This window comes from Haliaeetus albicilla, chromosome 11, assembly GCF_947461875.1.
Source record: "Haliaeetus albicilla chromosome 11, bHalAlb1.1, whole genome shotgun sequence".
Taxonomy (NCBI): domain Eukaryota; kingdom Metazoa; phylum Chordata; class Aves; order Accipitriformes; family Accipitridae; genus Haliaeetus; species Haliaeetus albicilla.
Window position 1 is genome coordinate 1,677,815 of NC_091493.1, and position 15,357 is coordinate 1,693,171.

Genomic DNA, 15,357 nt, shown 5'->3' on the forward strand with positions numbered 1-15,357 from the left:
CAGAAAGGAAGAAAACAATAATGATAACAACAACAATAATAAAATGACAATAATAGTAAAAGAATTGGAATATACAAAACAAGTGATGCACAATGCAATTGGTCACAACTCACCAACTGATGCCCAGTTAGTCCCCGAGCAGCAATCCCCCCCCTAGGCCAAGTCCCCCCCAGTTTATATACTGGGCATGACGTCACATGGTATGGAATACCCCTTTGGCCAGTTTGCATCAGCTGCCCTGGCTGTGTCCCCTCCCAACTTCTTGTGCCCCTCCAGCCTTCTTGCTGGCTGGGCATGAGAAGCTGAAAAATCCTTGACTTGGTATAAACACTACTTAGCAACAACTGAAGACACCAGTGTGTTATCAACATTATTCTCATACCAAATCCGAAACATAACACTATACCAGCTACTAGAAAATTAACTCTATCCCAGCTGAAACCAGGACAAGATGTACTAACACACAAAAGAACTCAACAACGAGCTTTATCTGTACAGACTTTTCTTTTATTTTAAATACTGTAGTGTTACTTGTTGGTATAAAATGCTCTGAAGTTCTGTTTTGTTTACTAGCTACTGTAATAGTTCATTATTTGCACCTTCAAATCTTAACATTCTCACTGCTGTTCCTTCATCTTTTTACCTTGAAGTGTTTATGACCTTTACAGAATTTCTCTGGTGACTTCTCTTTTATGACCCATTCTTAAAAATCATCAGCATTTTAATGTCATTCAGGTTACACTTATGCCTGACACTATGTCATCCTTCCCTGGCAGATTGATGACAAACAAGGGAAGACATTAAAGTCAAGATACTCAAGAGCAGAGCTGCTAACTTGAAGAAAAATTCAAGCAGGTAAGTAGTTTTATCAATCTCTATAATTTGTTTCTGAATTTTTTGTTGTTGAGGATGCTTGTTTTTGTAAAGATATTTCAAATATTTATCAATTGAAATAAATTATCAAGGCTCAAGTTAGGTAAGCTATTCTCATGGCAGTTGTTGCCAAAAAGATTATTTTCAGTGCTCTTAAAATGCCAATGTACATCAAACTCTGTTTTGACACAGCTGTACAAATTATCCTCAAGTGTCATGCCTCTGGGCTATAGGGATCAGAAAGATTTTGTTGTTGTTGTTCCATTTTATACTTGCTTCTGGTCTTTACTAGTTAGTGATCTGAAGTAACTTCTATCTAGTTGTCTGTACATTTGCCCCCAAACATATCTAAAACCACTACAAGTACAGAACTTTTCCCCCATGAGACTCGGGAATTTGAGAACTTTTTTTGCTTCTTCTGCAACAGGCATTATGGCTTGCAGATTGCAAATACTCAAGTAAATCTCAATTCCTTGGCAGTGTGGCACCTTGAGCTCTCTTTTTCCTCTGTCAGCAAGCAAACAGGACAGTGCTGCTTCCTGAGGCAAGATGAGCTAGGAACCAAGGGTGACCACGGTATACCACAGGTAGTATCCTCACCAACAGAGGCACAGTCCTGCAGCAGGACAGGCAGAGCTGGGTGCTGGGAACAGGCTCCATCAACAGTCACAGCAAGAGCACAAAGCAGGTCTAGGGTCCATCCAGAGAGGGAAGGGAAGAACAGCAGGAGATAAGGTCCAAAACAAGGCTAGAGACAAGTCTAATGTTCATCTAGAAATGAGGTCCAACCAAGAAATAAGGCCAGAGCCAAAACTCAAAACAAACACACCTATAACACAACTTAGATAAGGAACAATTGTCTGGCCAGGCCTGAGCTTAAATGGAGCTCCTGGGCCCGTGGAGCAGGTGTGTGGGTGAAGGCCTCAGGTGAGGCTGGTCAGGGCCATTAACACCTGTTGGCACCCTCAGTCCCTACCTGTAGCATGTCAGTGAGTCTTTAAGGAACAGAAATATTTGACTCTCCCAAGTCATTGAGTCTGCAAATAACAGTGGTGCCAAATTTCTCTAGCTAAGCAGGACTCTTCCTTTCTTTCAGGTGCAGGGAAGAGGTGTGCACTTCATGCCCTCTGGTACCACATGGCTTACTGCAAAAGTGCAGTAGACTTGAAGCATCCAAAAATGCCAGGTCAGTGCATGCAAAATTAGCCATGTCTTCCCAGGCGTAGTGTTTACCAGCCAGGCACAACACAATCATTCTGCACTCATGCTTTATACTGCTCACGCACAATCATGCCGTGAAGTCAGGGCCAAGATTTCCAATAAAAATAGAAACTGGGGGCAAACTGCTGTCCACCACTGGTCAGGAACACCTGACAGGAAATATTTAAAATAAATGCAATGGGCCTGTATAATGGGCGTCAGAAGATGAAATCATAGTTCCTTCTGGCCTTACTTCATGTAAAAATGGTATTAATGCTTAAACTATCTGTGTTCAGCAAGCTTACAAATGTTAACTTATGTTCAGTGCCAATCAGGCAGGTAGATACTATCTACAGAACCAGGGCCAAGAAAGACGAAATGAGGAAGTCATTGTCAAAACCACAATTAGAATTCAAGAGTTTCTGCATTAAACTCATGTTGTTCAAGACTTTTCTCTTTCACATACTGCCAACTAACAATGCTGTGGGTGATTTATCTGATCGTCTGTATTACAAATACAAAGGCATTAGCAGTGGTTGGCTTGTGTTCAGCTGGGTTCGCAGGCACAGCACCACATCAGTGCAGCATATAGCTTCTTCCCTAGGTCACGTCTGGTCTGGGAGCAGGCTGGTCACTTTGTCATACTGGAGTCCAAGCTAGTAAGTGCGAGGGAGGCTTTGCAAGGTGGATGCTTTAATCCATGCTTTGTAATCGCACAAGGAGCCAGCTCTAATGCCTCAGCGTCACGTTTCCACTACAGGGGAGGCAGGGCTAGCCAAGATAGGCCTGGTCAGATCCAATCTGCCCTTAAGAAGCAGCATAGGTGTCTTTGCAGTCTAATTCCTAGAGCTTTTGGTTTGTGGAGCGCTTAACTTATGTTCAGCATCAGTGATGTGGCTAACCTTCCCTAGCCTGGAGTGACGCCTGTTGCAGAGGTCTACTCCAGATGACTCTGCAGGACTGATTTAGGGACAACATACCTGAACAGTTCTGTTTCCAGGGCCAGGGCCCTGAGGGCACTAATTGACCTGGCCAGCTGCACCTGGGGCCTCCACCCACATCCTCTGCCCATGGGCCCAGGAGCTTTATTTAAGCTCAGCCCTAGGTGAGCTATGGGCTCTGTTGAGTTAGAATCTAGCCTTGGTCCTGTTTAGTTACCATGGACTCTGTTAAGTATCTACCTGAACTGTGTCTAGCTTTGCTTACTCCTTGGGTTACCAGACCTGCTTCTGACCTGCAGATTGACTTCTTAATTCAATCTCAGACCTGCCTCATCTCCTGGAAGCTGGTTTATTATCTGGACTCCTAGTTGAATGCAGATACCACCCCTAGGCCTGTCCTGTTTGTTTTGTGTGTGTGTACAGTGGGGCTGGGTGCTGGCTAGCGAGGTCCTTGTCCTGCAGGCTGTTGTGTGGGGCTCCCTGTCTCTCAGGGAGCAGCTACCCTTCACAGTTCCCTGATACTGACCACAGACTCAAATTTTGTTGGAGCTGTCTGCAGTCCAGAACTGCCTACAGGTTTGTGCACTATATTCCTTGGTACTCTGTTGTCCAGTTTTATTCATTTTGCAGGTAAGTGCTAATTTGTATGTTATTCTGGATAAAAACACAGGGATGGTAGCACTGTGACAGACCAGAGGTCCGCCAGCTTAAAACTTTACCCCTGACAGTAGCCAGTAACACATACACAGGGAAGAAGGCTTGAGTAGCATATAGGGCTATTTCCTCAGCACACTCTGCCAGCTTCAAGTAATGTATAGTTAGAACAGTATTTTTGTGTTAAGTAGCTTTTGATTAAACTGTTTTCTGTTAATTTTGCTTTAAAAAAATTTAACCTGTGAAGTTTTCAGCATCTACAGTGTGCTGTGGCAGTGACTTCTGTGGTTTGACAACACGTTGCATGAAGAAGTGGCTGTCTTCTGTTCTGATGCATCTGATAAATTGACGTGATATCTTCTACTTTGGAGAAACAGTGAGCATTCACTCTCTGATAATGCTTTTCATGCTACTCTTGTTTTTGTAATATATTGGTTGGTATTTCACCCAGATTGCCTTCCTTCTGGGGTGACAATGTTGGTGTATTTAGCTAATCCTTGTGCTTTTGGCTACCCTTGCTACGTTTCGCTGTGCCTTCTTAAGTTCCACTTTGCACCTTTTAAGCAGACCAGAATTGCATGTTATAGTCAAGATGTAAGCAGATAAAAGATCTGGACTAAATAATGATGGAGTAGTGATGTTTCCTGTTCTGTTCTTGCCATCTTTTGTAATGACTCCTAATACTCTGCTTGAGCACATGGAACAGTTCCAGAGAAGTATCTGTCACGGTACCAGGATCTCTATTTTGAGTGGTAGTAGTTAATGCAGAGGCTGTGATTTCCATGTTTCCCTCCATGTGCCTCTCTTTGTATTTTAGTGAAAGGATTTCATCCACCATTTTGTGGCCCAGACAATCGTTATTGTGAGATCTCTCTCCAAATATTTATTCTCAGCTTGCCTTGATAGGCTGAGTATCTTAGTGTTGCCAGAAAAGATTGTCACCCGGTGCTACGTGCTTCCTAGGATATTTATTAGTGTTGAAAAAGACCATGAGCACATAGGTCTGTGGCTGTGAAAATGAACAATTATAAATACTTGTTTGTTTCCTAGCTTTTAGCATGTTTTTAATGGAGCTCTGATTGTATGTGTTGGTGTTTGTGTGCTCCTATTAACCTGCTTATTCTAACTAAGCCTTAGGCCTCCTTGCTTGTTGCTTTCCTCCAAGCTACTAATTTCTTGCTCTGCATTTTGTTCAAGGCCACAACTTCCAACTTATTACCATCTTCCCATGAAACATACTGATCTTATGTGGGGCTTTATTGTCTCAAGTTCAGTTCCTTCTACTTACTTTTGCTGTGTTACTTGGAGAGCAATAGTTCTTGTACTTCTCAAATCACCTATTATTTCACCTTACAAAAATAGCTTGTGTTACCTCTCTTTTTTTTTTTTTTTTTTAGTAGGGCAGGTCTTTGGAATGACAGAAGTCTTGATATCCAGCCCTCTAGAAAAGCAGTCTTTTCGGCAAACTGTCAGATTGAGGAGGAGGTGGTATGGTTACACCCACCAAAGAACTCATGTGTGTTGCCAAAATTACCTGCCGCTGAGAGTTGATCAGGCAAATGCTCAAAATTCAGGTGTATGTGGTGTTGGTTTCACCTTGTATCTGAAATGTGTCTGTGAGCTTAGCCAAGATTCCCAGAGTGTATTCCTTTTTACTGCAAGGAAATAAAGAGGAAGGAGAGATGAGGATGGAGGTGCAAATTGGTGATGGGCTACCTGCCCACTGGCACTGAACCACAGCAGTAACAATAAGCTGCACTGACCTGTGGCACTGCTCTTCCTTTCCCACATGTCAATTAAAATAGTTGGAAAAACACTGGCCTTTAAAGCATCTTTATAGGCATGGATGTGGATAGTACTGTTCTCTTGTACACAGCAGAAAAGCCTCTCTGCAGGCTAGCATTTGAATGGGTTGGTTCATATTCAGAGTGCTTTATACTACAACAGCTAGAGAATTAATAGTAATGAAGCTTTCTTAAAAAAAAAAGCAGTGCTAGGGTATATCGTTTCATAGATCCCATTTCCAACATCTGTTTTCCAGTCTGAAGAGATGTTAGACTTGGTGGCCTGCTTTCCACTCTGACAAAAGGCTGTAGTGATAATGAGTTGTGTAAGAAGGCTGGACTGACTCTTCCTCTTATTATAACATTTTGCTCACCCACTTCCCTCTGGGAAGGAGCAGCAAATATCATCAGTGGCTCTTAATGGATGAGGTGGGGGATGGGGAGAGCAAGGCTGATTTTTTTTTTCCTTCTCCTTTCTCCTTATGGGAGGGAGAGGGCAGCTTAGCAGCTCTTCCTCCTCTCAGCCAGCATCTTCCCCATGCTTCTGGGCATGTTTGCTCCACTCGTGGGACGGCCGGGCCCGGGTGGACGCTGGTGTTTGAGGGTCCTCCTGGATGGCACATGTAAGGGGGGGGGGGGGTTTGCCCCCACCCCCCGGCGAGCCCGTCACCGCTGACCAGACCTGCCCTCTTCCAGCCTAAAAAAAAAAAAGGGGGGGGATGATTTCAGAGGGTGTCACCTCCGTTGCTGATGGGGAGGTATGTGGCGTCAAACCGCAGCCTCTGCAAGTAACGGAATAATTTGCCTTTTCTCTTATTATCGTCATTTTTATTGATTTTTTTTTTTTTTTTTTTTTTGCTGTTGTTGTTAAATAATCCCCGTTGTTACCCGCCGAGGAGGCACCGCCGCCACCCTCCCTTTCCCCGGGGCCACGCCGGGCCAACGCCGCCGCCGCCGGTTCCCCCCGCAGCGCGGGGGCGCGGGTGGGGTGGAGGTTGGCGGCGGGGTTGGGGGGGTGTGGGGGGGGGGGCGGCGGCGAATCCCGCTCCATCCGCGGGGATCCAGGGCGCGTTTTGCCGCCTGCCGGGAGGGCTCGGTGCGGCGAGCGCCCCGCCGAGCCGCCCCCTCCCCGCTCCCTCCCGGAGGGTCCGGCCAGGGGCGACGCGCCGCCGCCGCCGACCGAGAGCACGTTTCGCGGCCCCGGGGCTCCCTCTCCCCGGCCTGGGCTCGTCGCACCATGGGAGCCGTTCGCCCGCAGGGGCCCGGGCCGTGAACCGTGCCTCGACCGACCCCCCCCCCCCCCCTTTCCCAATCCACCCCCTTCCCACCTCCGCCTCCGAGCGCGGACCGCCAAGCCATGCCAGCATCGCCCCTTCCTGTGAGCTGCGGGCTGGCCGCGCCGCAGCCCTGGTACGTGCGTGGGACGGGTCCCGGGGCTGCTGCGGGTGGGGGGGTGGAGGGGAGGGGGCGGGGGGGGCGATGGAGACCTCTGCTTTCGGACCATCCCTTTTTTTTTTTTTTTTTTTTAAATACACCCACCCCCCTCCCCATTTTCCCTTCCTTCCCCTCTCGCTTAGCCGCTTGGCTCGTTGCAAAGTTGAGCTAGGGGTGGAGAGGGGAGGGGGGAGGTAGGGGCACCCCCGCGGCCGGGCTCGGAGCCCCCCGGGTCGGGCGATTTCGAGGCGAGGAGGAAGGCAGGAGGACAGGCTTGGGGGTTATTCAAATGCAAAACGCAGTTTGTTGGCCGAAAGAACGAAAAAGTCCGGTCTCCCTGGCTGTGCTGGAGCGTGTTTGTGCTGCAGCAGCCAGAGCCTGCCTGGAAAAACCCGCCAGGCGAGAGAAACTGCCTGCAGCCTCCGCGGAGGGCAGGGAACAATTAAAGGGACCCTGCCCGGCAGCCGGGGCCCCCGGCCAGCCGGAAAAACCCCGCAGCCACCCTCCCTCCCCACCCCCAAAAAAACCCCCAAACCAGGCGAACGAGGGCCGTGCAGCAGCAGCATCCCCCTCTGGAGGTGCCGGGGCCGGGGGGGAGCATCCCCGGGGGCGGCTCCCCGCCCTTTGCCGCGGGAGAAGCGGGGCGCGTCCGGATGGATGGACGCTGCGGGTCCCCGGCGCTCCCGCTGGGGCCGGCCCCATTGTCTGCGGCCCCGGGGAGGGCTCCCGGGGTTGGGGGGGGGGGCACGGCCAGCGGCGGGGCCGGGCCACGAGGAGCCGCTGCCTTCCCCCCTAGGCGGGCCCTGCCTGCCCCTTCCCTTCTCCCCCCCGCCCCGGTCTTGCTCCGGGGTCCGCCTGCCTGCACTAAAGGAAGCAGAGCCCGGCGGGGCTGCAGCCCCCGAGGTGGTCCTGGGCGCCTGAGTGCCCATCCAGCCGCTCTGGGAGCTGGGGGAGAAGAGGTGGTGGTGGTGGCCTCGGGGCGAGTGGAGGTTCGGTGCTGGTAGGGATGGTCCCTGGCACGGGCGTGATGGAGCCGGGGGAGAAGGATGCTGTTCGCCGAATGGGATGGGTAAGGAAAAAAGGACCGGGCGGCCTGCTGGGAGGCAGGACCAGTTAACCTTACAAAGGTATATGGCTGCTGCTGCCCGGGGAGCGAGCGGCAGAGCATGCTGGATTTGCAAAGGGACCAGGCGCAAGCTGTAGTCAAAGGAGTCGCGCCAATCGTGTGCCTAGCCTGTCCTACACCCAGCCAGCCTATCCTGCTGCACCCCAAAGATATTTAAAGAGCAACGTAGTCCGCATCGCTTGCATCTCGGCCTACGTAGCAGCAGCCCAGCATGGTGAGATGCTACTCCTTTAAGGAGGAGAAGGGAGCGTGCAAGTAGGCATCTAGAGCAGGGCATGAGCACACGGATGTCAGTGTACACTCTTGAGTGGGGCGGTGGTGGTCGACCCCGGGGCGGCTGCTCCAGCATGGAACTGGCGAAAGAGCTCTCTTTCTAGAGGAGTTGGTACATTAATGGCAAAGCTGGGCAAAGATGCACTTGCAGCGTTAGATATTTTAATGTGACCAAGCAGAATTCTAGGGCAAAGGTGTGTCTTTAAATTTTAAAGCCAATGGAGAAACCTGTGAAAATAGTAATAATAAAACCCAAATCTTCCATATAGTTTCTCATATCTTCCCAGCTGTGCTCAGTGCTCTTTTTAAGGTACTCTTGTGGAGAGGCAGAGGGCTATTCTATGCAGTAATCACCTTGTTTTCATTAATGCCAGTCAACACGAATTAGGAGTAGACATTAAATCCAGAAAACTTTGCATTTATTCTTGGTCTGGGCAAAATTGGGCAGGTAGAGCCTGTTGGACCCTGACTGTAAGGGAGGGGAAGGCTGGTTTATGGTTTTCAGAAGCAGTTTCTCCGGCAGCACAAGGGCCGGTGGTGGTTGCTCTCGGGGCGAGGCTCAGCCCTTCTGGACAGGAGGGGTTGGTTGTGCTTAGAGGAGACAAGGGTGGGCTGGGTTGCACAAAGCAGGTAATCAGGGAAGAATTCAAGGTGAGATGTACCAAGCAACTTTCTGATATTTATGGTTTCTGCAAGACCTAAGTCTTCACTGTGCAATAATTCAAAATCCCCACTGATAGTGTTTTATTACAGCTGGAGTGCTACCCGTGGCTGTTAAAGCTGGCCTAAGCATTTCCATCCTGCTTTCTGTTTTCAGTTACTTACATTTCAAAACACCTTTCAGGCTGAAATTTTCCAGGCTTAATCTTTGCCTGAAGGTTCTTCCCTCCACCTCCCCCTTCTTTTAATTGAGTTTGAGATAAGGTGATTCAGTTAGCGTTTTTTTCTTTTCTTTTTTCTTTTTTTTGTTAAGAAAAGGCAAAACCCCTGAAGAATGAAGTCAAATATTGTCAAAAAGAAATGCAGTGTTTGAAACTGTGTAAATGCAGAATTAGAGGGCCATATGATTAGCTGAGGGGTTTTGTTTGTTTTGCTTGTTTTTTTTGTATTCAAAAGTACCTGGAGTGTTCTGGTGGAACGGACTTTCATTTGGTGAACCCTTAGAAATTACTTGGTATCTTTTTACTTTTTAGCATTCCCCCTGTTAAGGTCAGTGTTTGGCTGCACTGAACAGAGGTTAAAGCAAGCCTGTGCTCCTTGTTAGGCTGGAGGGAGGATACTTGCACATGCGGTGTGAGTCTTCGCAATGGATTTTTGGTGCCAGTTGGTTGTCTGAGGCTTAATCTGGTTTTGTGGTTTAAGTATGTGTGGTTCCTTGCCATGCTGGTTTTTTTTGTTTGTTTGTTTTTTTAAACGTTCTAATAGAGCTTTCCCTAAACCAAGAGGTTTGGCTGTTGGGTTTTTTTTTTGTGGTATTTTTTTATCTGTTTCACTCACTGTGCAGGCTCCAAGGTGCATGAAGTCATGACATTGCAAAATGCTAAACGTTGCCATCTCTTGCTGAATTCATTGAGAGTGCCTATTTCACAGCAGTCTTCAGCTCCCCATGCAGCAGAGGGAAGTGGGACGTGGTGACAGTCCAGCCTTATCCAGACTTATCCTCCAAACACAGAGGTGGCCTTCTGGGTTCAGCGAGGACAAAAATTTAGGATGAAGGCCTTGGTGCTTGGTCTGCTTAACATCATCTTGTGTTACTGATGTCAGTGGGAAAAGGGTTACGCTTTGAGTGTACGCCTTTGTCTGTGAGAAACTGAGGTGGCATCCTGCAGTGCCTGTCCCAGATTTGCAGTTTTGCTACTGGAATGTGTACAAGGTTTAATATATGTGGATAAAATATGCCTGATTGCCTTAAGAGTGGCATAATCCTGTAAAGTAAAGCAGAAAACTTATGTATAGTAAAATGGAAAACAGTATTTTTCAGTGGCATGTGAGGTTGTAGAAACACCACTTGAAAGAGTATTGAGGGAGGAGAGGTCTGAGGGGCTGGGGGGTGGTGAGTGGGGGAGACACCTTGGGGGTGCCTCTGCAGAGGGAGCTTGGGGAGGCTTCTTTACAAGACTGTCTGTGAAATAACTCGTGGTACTGAGAAGGCAGATGAGAAGTTTCATTTTTATTTCTTAACCAAAACCAAATGGGTGCTCAAGGATTAAAGAAGGGGGGAAAGGGAAAATTAAAGCTAATTCCCTCCTCCTAACCCATTTCCCTTCTTTTCATATACAAAGTGTTGTACAGAGCAATCAGTAGACGCAGGGAATTAGGCAAGATTGAAAAGCAGGTTGACATTGGGAAGAATATGCAGATGATATGACATAATCCTGAAAAGACTGTGAAAAAAAGCTTTTGCACCTAACATGAGGGTCAGATTTTCTAACATCTGTCTTCTCTGGTGTCTCTTGCATCTTCCTCTAGAGTGTTTGCTGCTGGAAGATGAGATGCTTTTCAATTCAAAGTTGTAGATCTGAGCTTGTGTGACAACGTCTAAGTCAAATTGTGGCCCTTATTGCTTGGGACATGTGTAGTATTAAGAGGCTTTTGTGAGAGCTTCCAGGTCTTGTTTCCCCACCGGGCCAACCTCAAATGACTTTTTAAAGGATACCTAAACACTGAAACAAAATGTGTTTAATTAGTGCATCTGACTGTAATGAAACCAGGCTCAACTAGTCCTAGCTGTGTCATTTTTTTTCCCCATGCAGCTGTGTTTGTTCAGGGGTCACTTGCTCTCTTTCACAATGCCATAAAAAAGCTGCCACCATTTTATGAGAGCACATCTTTTAATCTCTTTTTTACCTCCATCTTCCAACAAGAATCAAGTTATGGAACAGAATCTTGATGGATGCTACCTCTAAAAGAAAAACTTGCTTTATTTTTTTATCTTTTTGTGTAAAGTAAGTAAGAAAAGCAGGGGAGGGGGTTGAGTTGGTGTTTGGTTTGGTTTTGGGTGGGGTTTTTTGTTTGTTTTTTTTTTTTCTGGAGGCACTCCAGCAGTATGGGGTTAAATTCCCCAATTACTTTGTAGGCAAAATTCTCCTTATAATTGTTTGGAATTTTGACCAAGATGGGACTAAAAGATTTAGCCGTTGATTAGCTTTTTAGCAGTATTTGTTGAGGATTATAGCAGTCAGTGGGATTGCTCCAGATTTATTACTGTGAATGAGCAAAACTTAAGCAACTGGCCTTAAAACCAGCTTTTGGCTTTGCACATGAATTAGAAGAGATAAGTCGGCTCAAGTAACAAACAGCTTCAGGATGCACTGTTATTATCTAGGGCAGTTCCCTGCAAACCCTCCTGTACCTATTACCCATTTTACTTCATAGAGACGCCTGTCCTCTGCTCTCAGGGAGGGTATGGTAGGTCCCACCTGATTTGGCTTTCGGAAGAGACCATTGAAGTAAGTTTGTTTCTCTCCAGGATGATGGAAAACTGCCAAGTTATTATATTGCCCCATGAGGTTTATGTTTGATAATCCTGCTAAGTCCACATAGATGTTTTGGAAATATAATTAATTTCTTGCTATGAAATATGACCAGTATGATACAGCTATTTGTTGTCCTTAACAAGTGATGTGAGGCAGTTTGCAACTGTGGCAGGCATCAACAGAGTCATTGTCAGTGCTTTAAATGGAAAAGGGAAGGTAAAACATTGCCTAGTGTTACAGAAAACAAAACTTGAATACATTTAGCTATCTAATATTTTGGTCCTAAATGTGAAAGAGTAAACAAAGAAGTAACAATGTAATTTAGTTTTATTAGACACTTTATTTAAAAAATGTTAGTTTGTTGTTTTTTTTCTACCTGTTAAGGTGGTTGTAGCAGACTAGTATTTGTCAAGACTATGGGCTTTCTTTAAGGTAAGCAAAGATCTCTTGCTGACAGGCATTTCTCCCAAGAGCTTACAGTCACCTTGGGGGTCAGGTGCTCAAAGTCCCAGACAAATGTAACTATAGTCAAGTATTAATGGGGAGTGAGATTACTAAATTTTCCTTTAGGGGCCTATCACCCAGATCTCTTCTGAAAAACCTAAATTCACTCCAGTGACAAAATTGAAACAAAATAGATAAAACTGTTGCTGTTAGTGTGCCCCTGTGTTGTCATCTCTGAGCAAGGCAAATACTAGCTGCTTTTGCCATCTTTAACGCAGCATTTAAATGCCAGTCAGTTTCCTACAAATACCAGCATTCTTTCTTTAGCAAGAAAAAGGGCAGTCTTCAACCACTTGATGTCCATAGCCTCTAATTTTGGCCCTGAAAAGAAGCAATGCTTTGGCTTTGATACTCTTCTACGTTCTTGCCAGACAGGTATGGTTTTTTGTATTAATTAAAAGGAAAAAAACCCAAACAAATGAAACCACCACCAAAAAACCAAGATGGTCTTGCTTCTTCAGTCCTGAAACAACCACGTTGCAATTTCCAAATGCAGGTAAAGACATATTATCATGTAACTATAACGATGATTTAAAACAAACAAACAAACAAAATTATTATAAATGAAGCTTCTAATTGATAGTTTCGGTGATCATGCTTTCCAAACTTCCACAACAGCAGTGGCAACTGCTTATGTAGAGAATTAATATGAGCAAAGCATTATATATACTCAGTATCTTCAAAAATCCAGTCTCTGATTCCACTCCAGATCCTCTGTATTCTCTCGTCGTTCTGCTTCTGTTTCAGGGCTGATAAAGAGAAAAAAACTTTATCTCTTCAGTCCCCCTCCTGATTCACACATTCCCATGTTGCCTGGCCCTTCTTGTTTGCTTGCTTTATTCCTTGCTCTCCTGGCTATAGCCTCTGAAAGTAGCTCACATTTCCTCTCCTGCCACTGTTATGTAGCACTGGCCGCTAATGGCTACAGATACACTGCCTGCTGCTAGCTTCCAACTGGTTTTGCAGCCCTCCAGGCTATCGTTTGGAATGAGGAGCCCAGTCTCTGTCAAAAACCCAAGAAACTGGGGAAGCTTTTTGCAGGCTGCCAACAACTATTTCATGGACCTGCTGACGTGATGCCGATGCCCTCTTTGATTCACAGAGTGACTAGTAATGGCCACGTCCCCCTTCCCCCGTGTGACTCCAGAGAAGGGTAGTGGGAGGAAAGCACTCAGATTACCTTCATTTCAGCTTTGTATTTATTTTGCTGTTTCAGTGTCTGACCCAACTTTTATAGAACGCTTCTGCGGGAGCTGTTCAGGTCTCTTCTTCTGTGGTCTTTGAGCATTACCTGCAATTATAAACAACTACACGTATCTACTTAGTCTCTCTGGGTTGGAAGTTTTGTTGTGAAGGAGGGGGGATGCTGGTAGCTTGTTTATTGTGTGTTTGATGGGCATTATTTTCTGATCTGACCTTAGAAGTGTGCTTAGCTTTGTCTCGTACAGCAGTGCTGGCTCCAAAATGCTATTTGAGTATGTGGAAAAACTGCTGTCTCGGTAATAATGTTCATCTGGTATGTAATATGAAGATATGGTACAGAATAATCACATCATGTTTAGGTAAGATACTTGGTTTATATGTTGTAGTACACAGGATCAGTTGGCTTACTACTGCTCAATAGCAAGAGCTAGCCTTCAAAATGCTTTAAATAAGCCATTTGAAAAGAGTTTGGGGAGTTACTGTTAGCCTTGGTGTAGGTACTGTGGCCACTGGGCAGCCTGCTCAGGGCTGACAGGCAAACAAGCTCGCTGCCAGCATGCTGGTTTTGGGGAGCAGCAGGAGCTGGTGGTCCCGCGCAGAGGCCACGTGCGTTGGCTGTGCTAGACCATCCCCTCGGCACGCTAACGAACTTATCTTGGCGCAGTGCAGTGCTGTTTGGTGCGGATGGTTGTAAGCTTTCTATGTGCCTTGTGCTGTAGATAAGTTTTTATGGTCTGGGGGTGTGTTCTGCTTGTGGAGCCTGCTCTTCACGTGCCCTGTGCCTTTTTGTTTGCCCTATGCCAGCCAAACCTGGCTGGTGTAGTACCGTTAAACATTTCTGGGGCATTAAGTAGACTGGGCTGCACCAGCGTAGCTCTCCCCACCTTCAGCAGAGCTTGGACCAGGCTGTGGCTAAGGACAGCCTCCGTCAGCTTGACCTGCTGGCTTCAAGGTGGGGTTGAGGTCATGGGAAGGAGAGTGCGCTCTGCCTCACCAGCCTTTTGAGGTGGTGGTGGTGGTGTCAGGAGCTCGGCAGCACCCTTCTTCCCTCTTCTACTTCCTTTAGAAGGCACAAGGATTCCCTTTTTTTTAACTTCCTTTAGAGGTCAGGATTTTAGACATCATCGCATGCTTTTCGTTCTTCCTTTTCTTTCCGTCTTCCCATCAGTGAGGTGCATGTGTCCTGTAGGCGACTTGATTTGGGCTTAAGGAATTCAAAGGAACCATGACGAAGGGAAGGCACCCTCCTGCCTGAGACTACAGACCCTCTTGCTCTGTGTGCTCCCATTTTTAGGATGCCCTTGTCTACCCATCTGATCTATTCAAACAGCTAAATAAAGCTTTAAAAGTTTTCCACAGGTACTTAAAAGCACCATGTACTTAAAAACTATGTACTTATGAGAATTGCTTTACATTTAAAAAACCCCAGCCCACCTTGCAGGAAATTGATTTGGAGCTTGAAGAATCCATTGTATCTTCTGAGATGACTGAATTGTATTTTGGGAGTTGGGGGACTTCTGCATCGCGGTTGTATTTGGGGATGAAAGCTTAGGACAAATGTGTGGTATTTTGTTGAAGGCAAATATGTTAGCAGTCATAATGATGAAACAGAGACGACTGCCAGCATAGTACATTTGATATAGCTGGACAGGACAGACTCAAGGCTTGCAGTGTAATACAGTGTGCTGGTATGTTACACTGGGAGATAACATGGGGAAAGGCAATTCTTCCCTGGTCCGGTTCCCCTGTGAGTAACACCACAAGTTAGACATCTTTGGGGAGCTAGTAACTTCTCCCATTTTACCTGGGATTGCACCATGGTGGGCAGATGATGGATGGTAAAAGAATGAGAGATGCCCTGGTGATGGTGTATGAGTGGAACATACACA

General features: G+C 46.5%; 1 protein-coding gene across 4 annotated transcripts in view; it reads left to right on the forward strand.

Moving 5' to 3' along the window:
- The first annotated feature begins 6,512 nt into the window (after positions 1–6,512).
- TET1 (tet methylcytosine dioxygenase 1) overlaps positions 6,513–15,357 on the forward strand; it is an 80,441-nt gene continuing 71,596 nt past the window's right edge. For all 4 annotated transcript variants that reach the window (XM_069795768.1, XM_069795769.1, XM_069795770.1 and 1 more), the window contains exon 1: positions 6,513–6,862. The gene's annotated coding sequence lies outside the window, so the exon portion shown is untranslated. The remainder of the gene's footprint in view (positions 6,863–15,357) is intronic.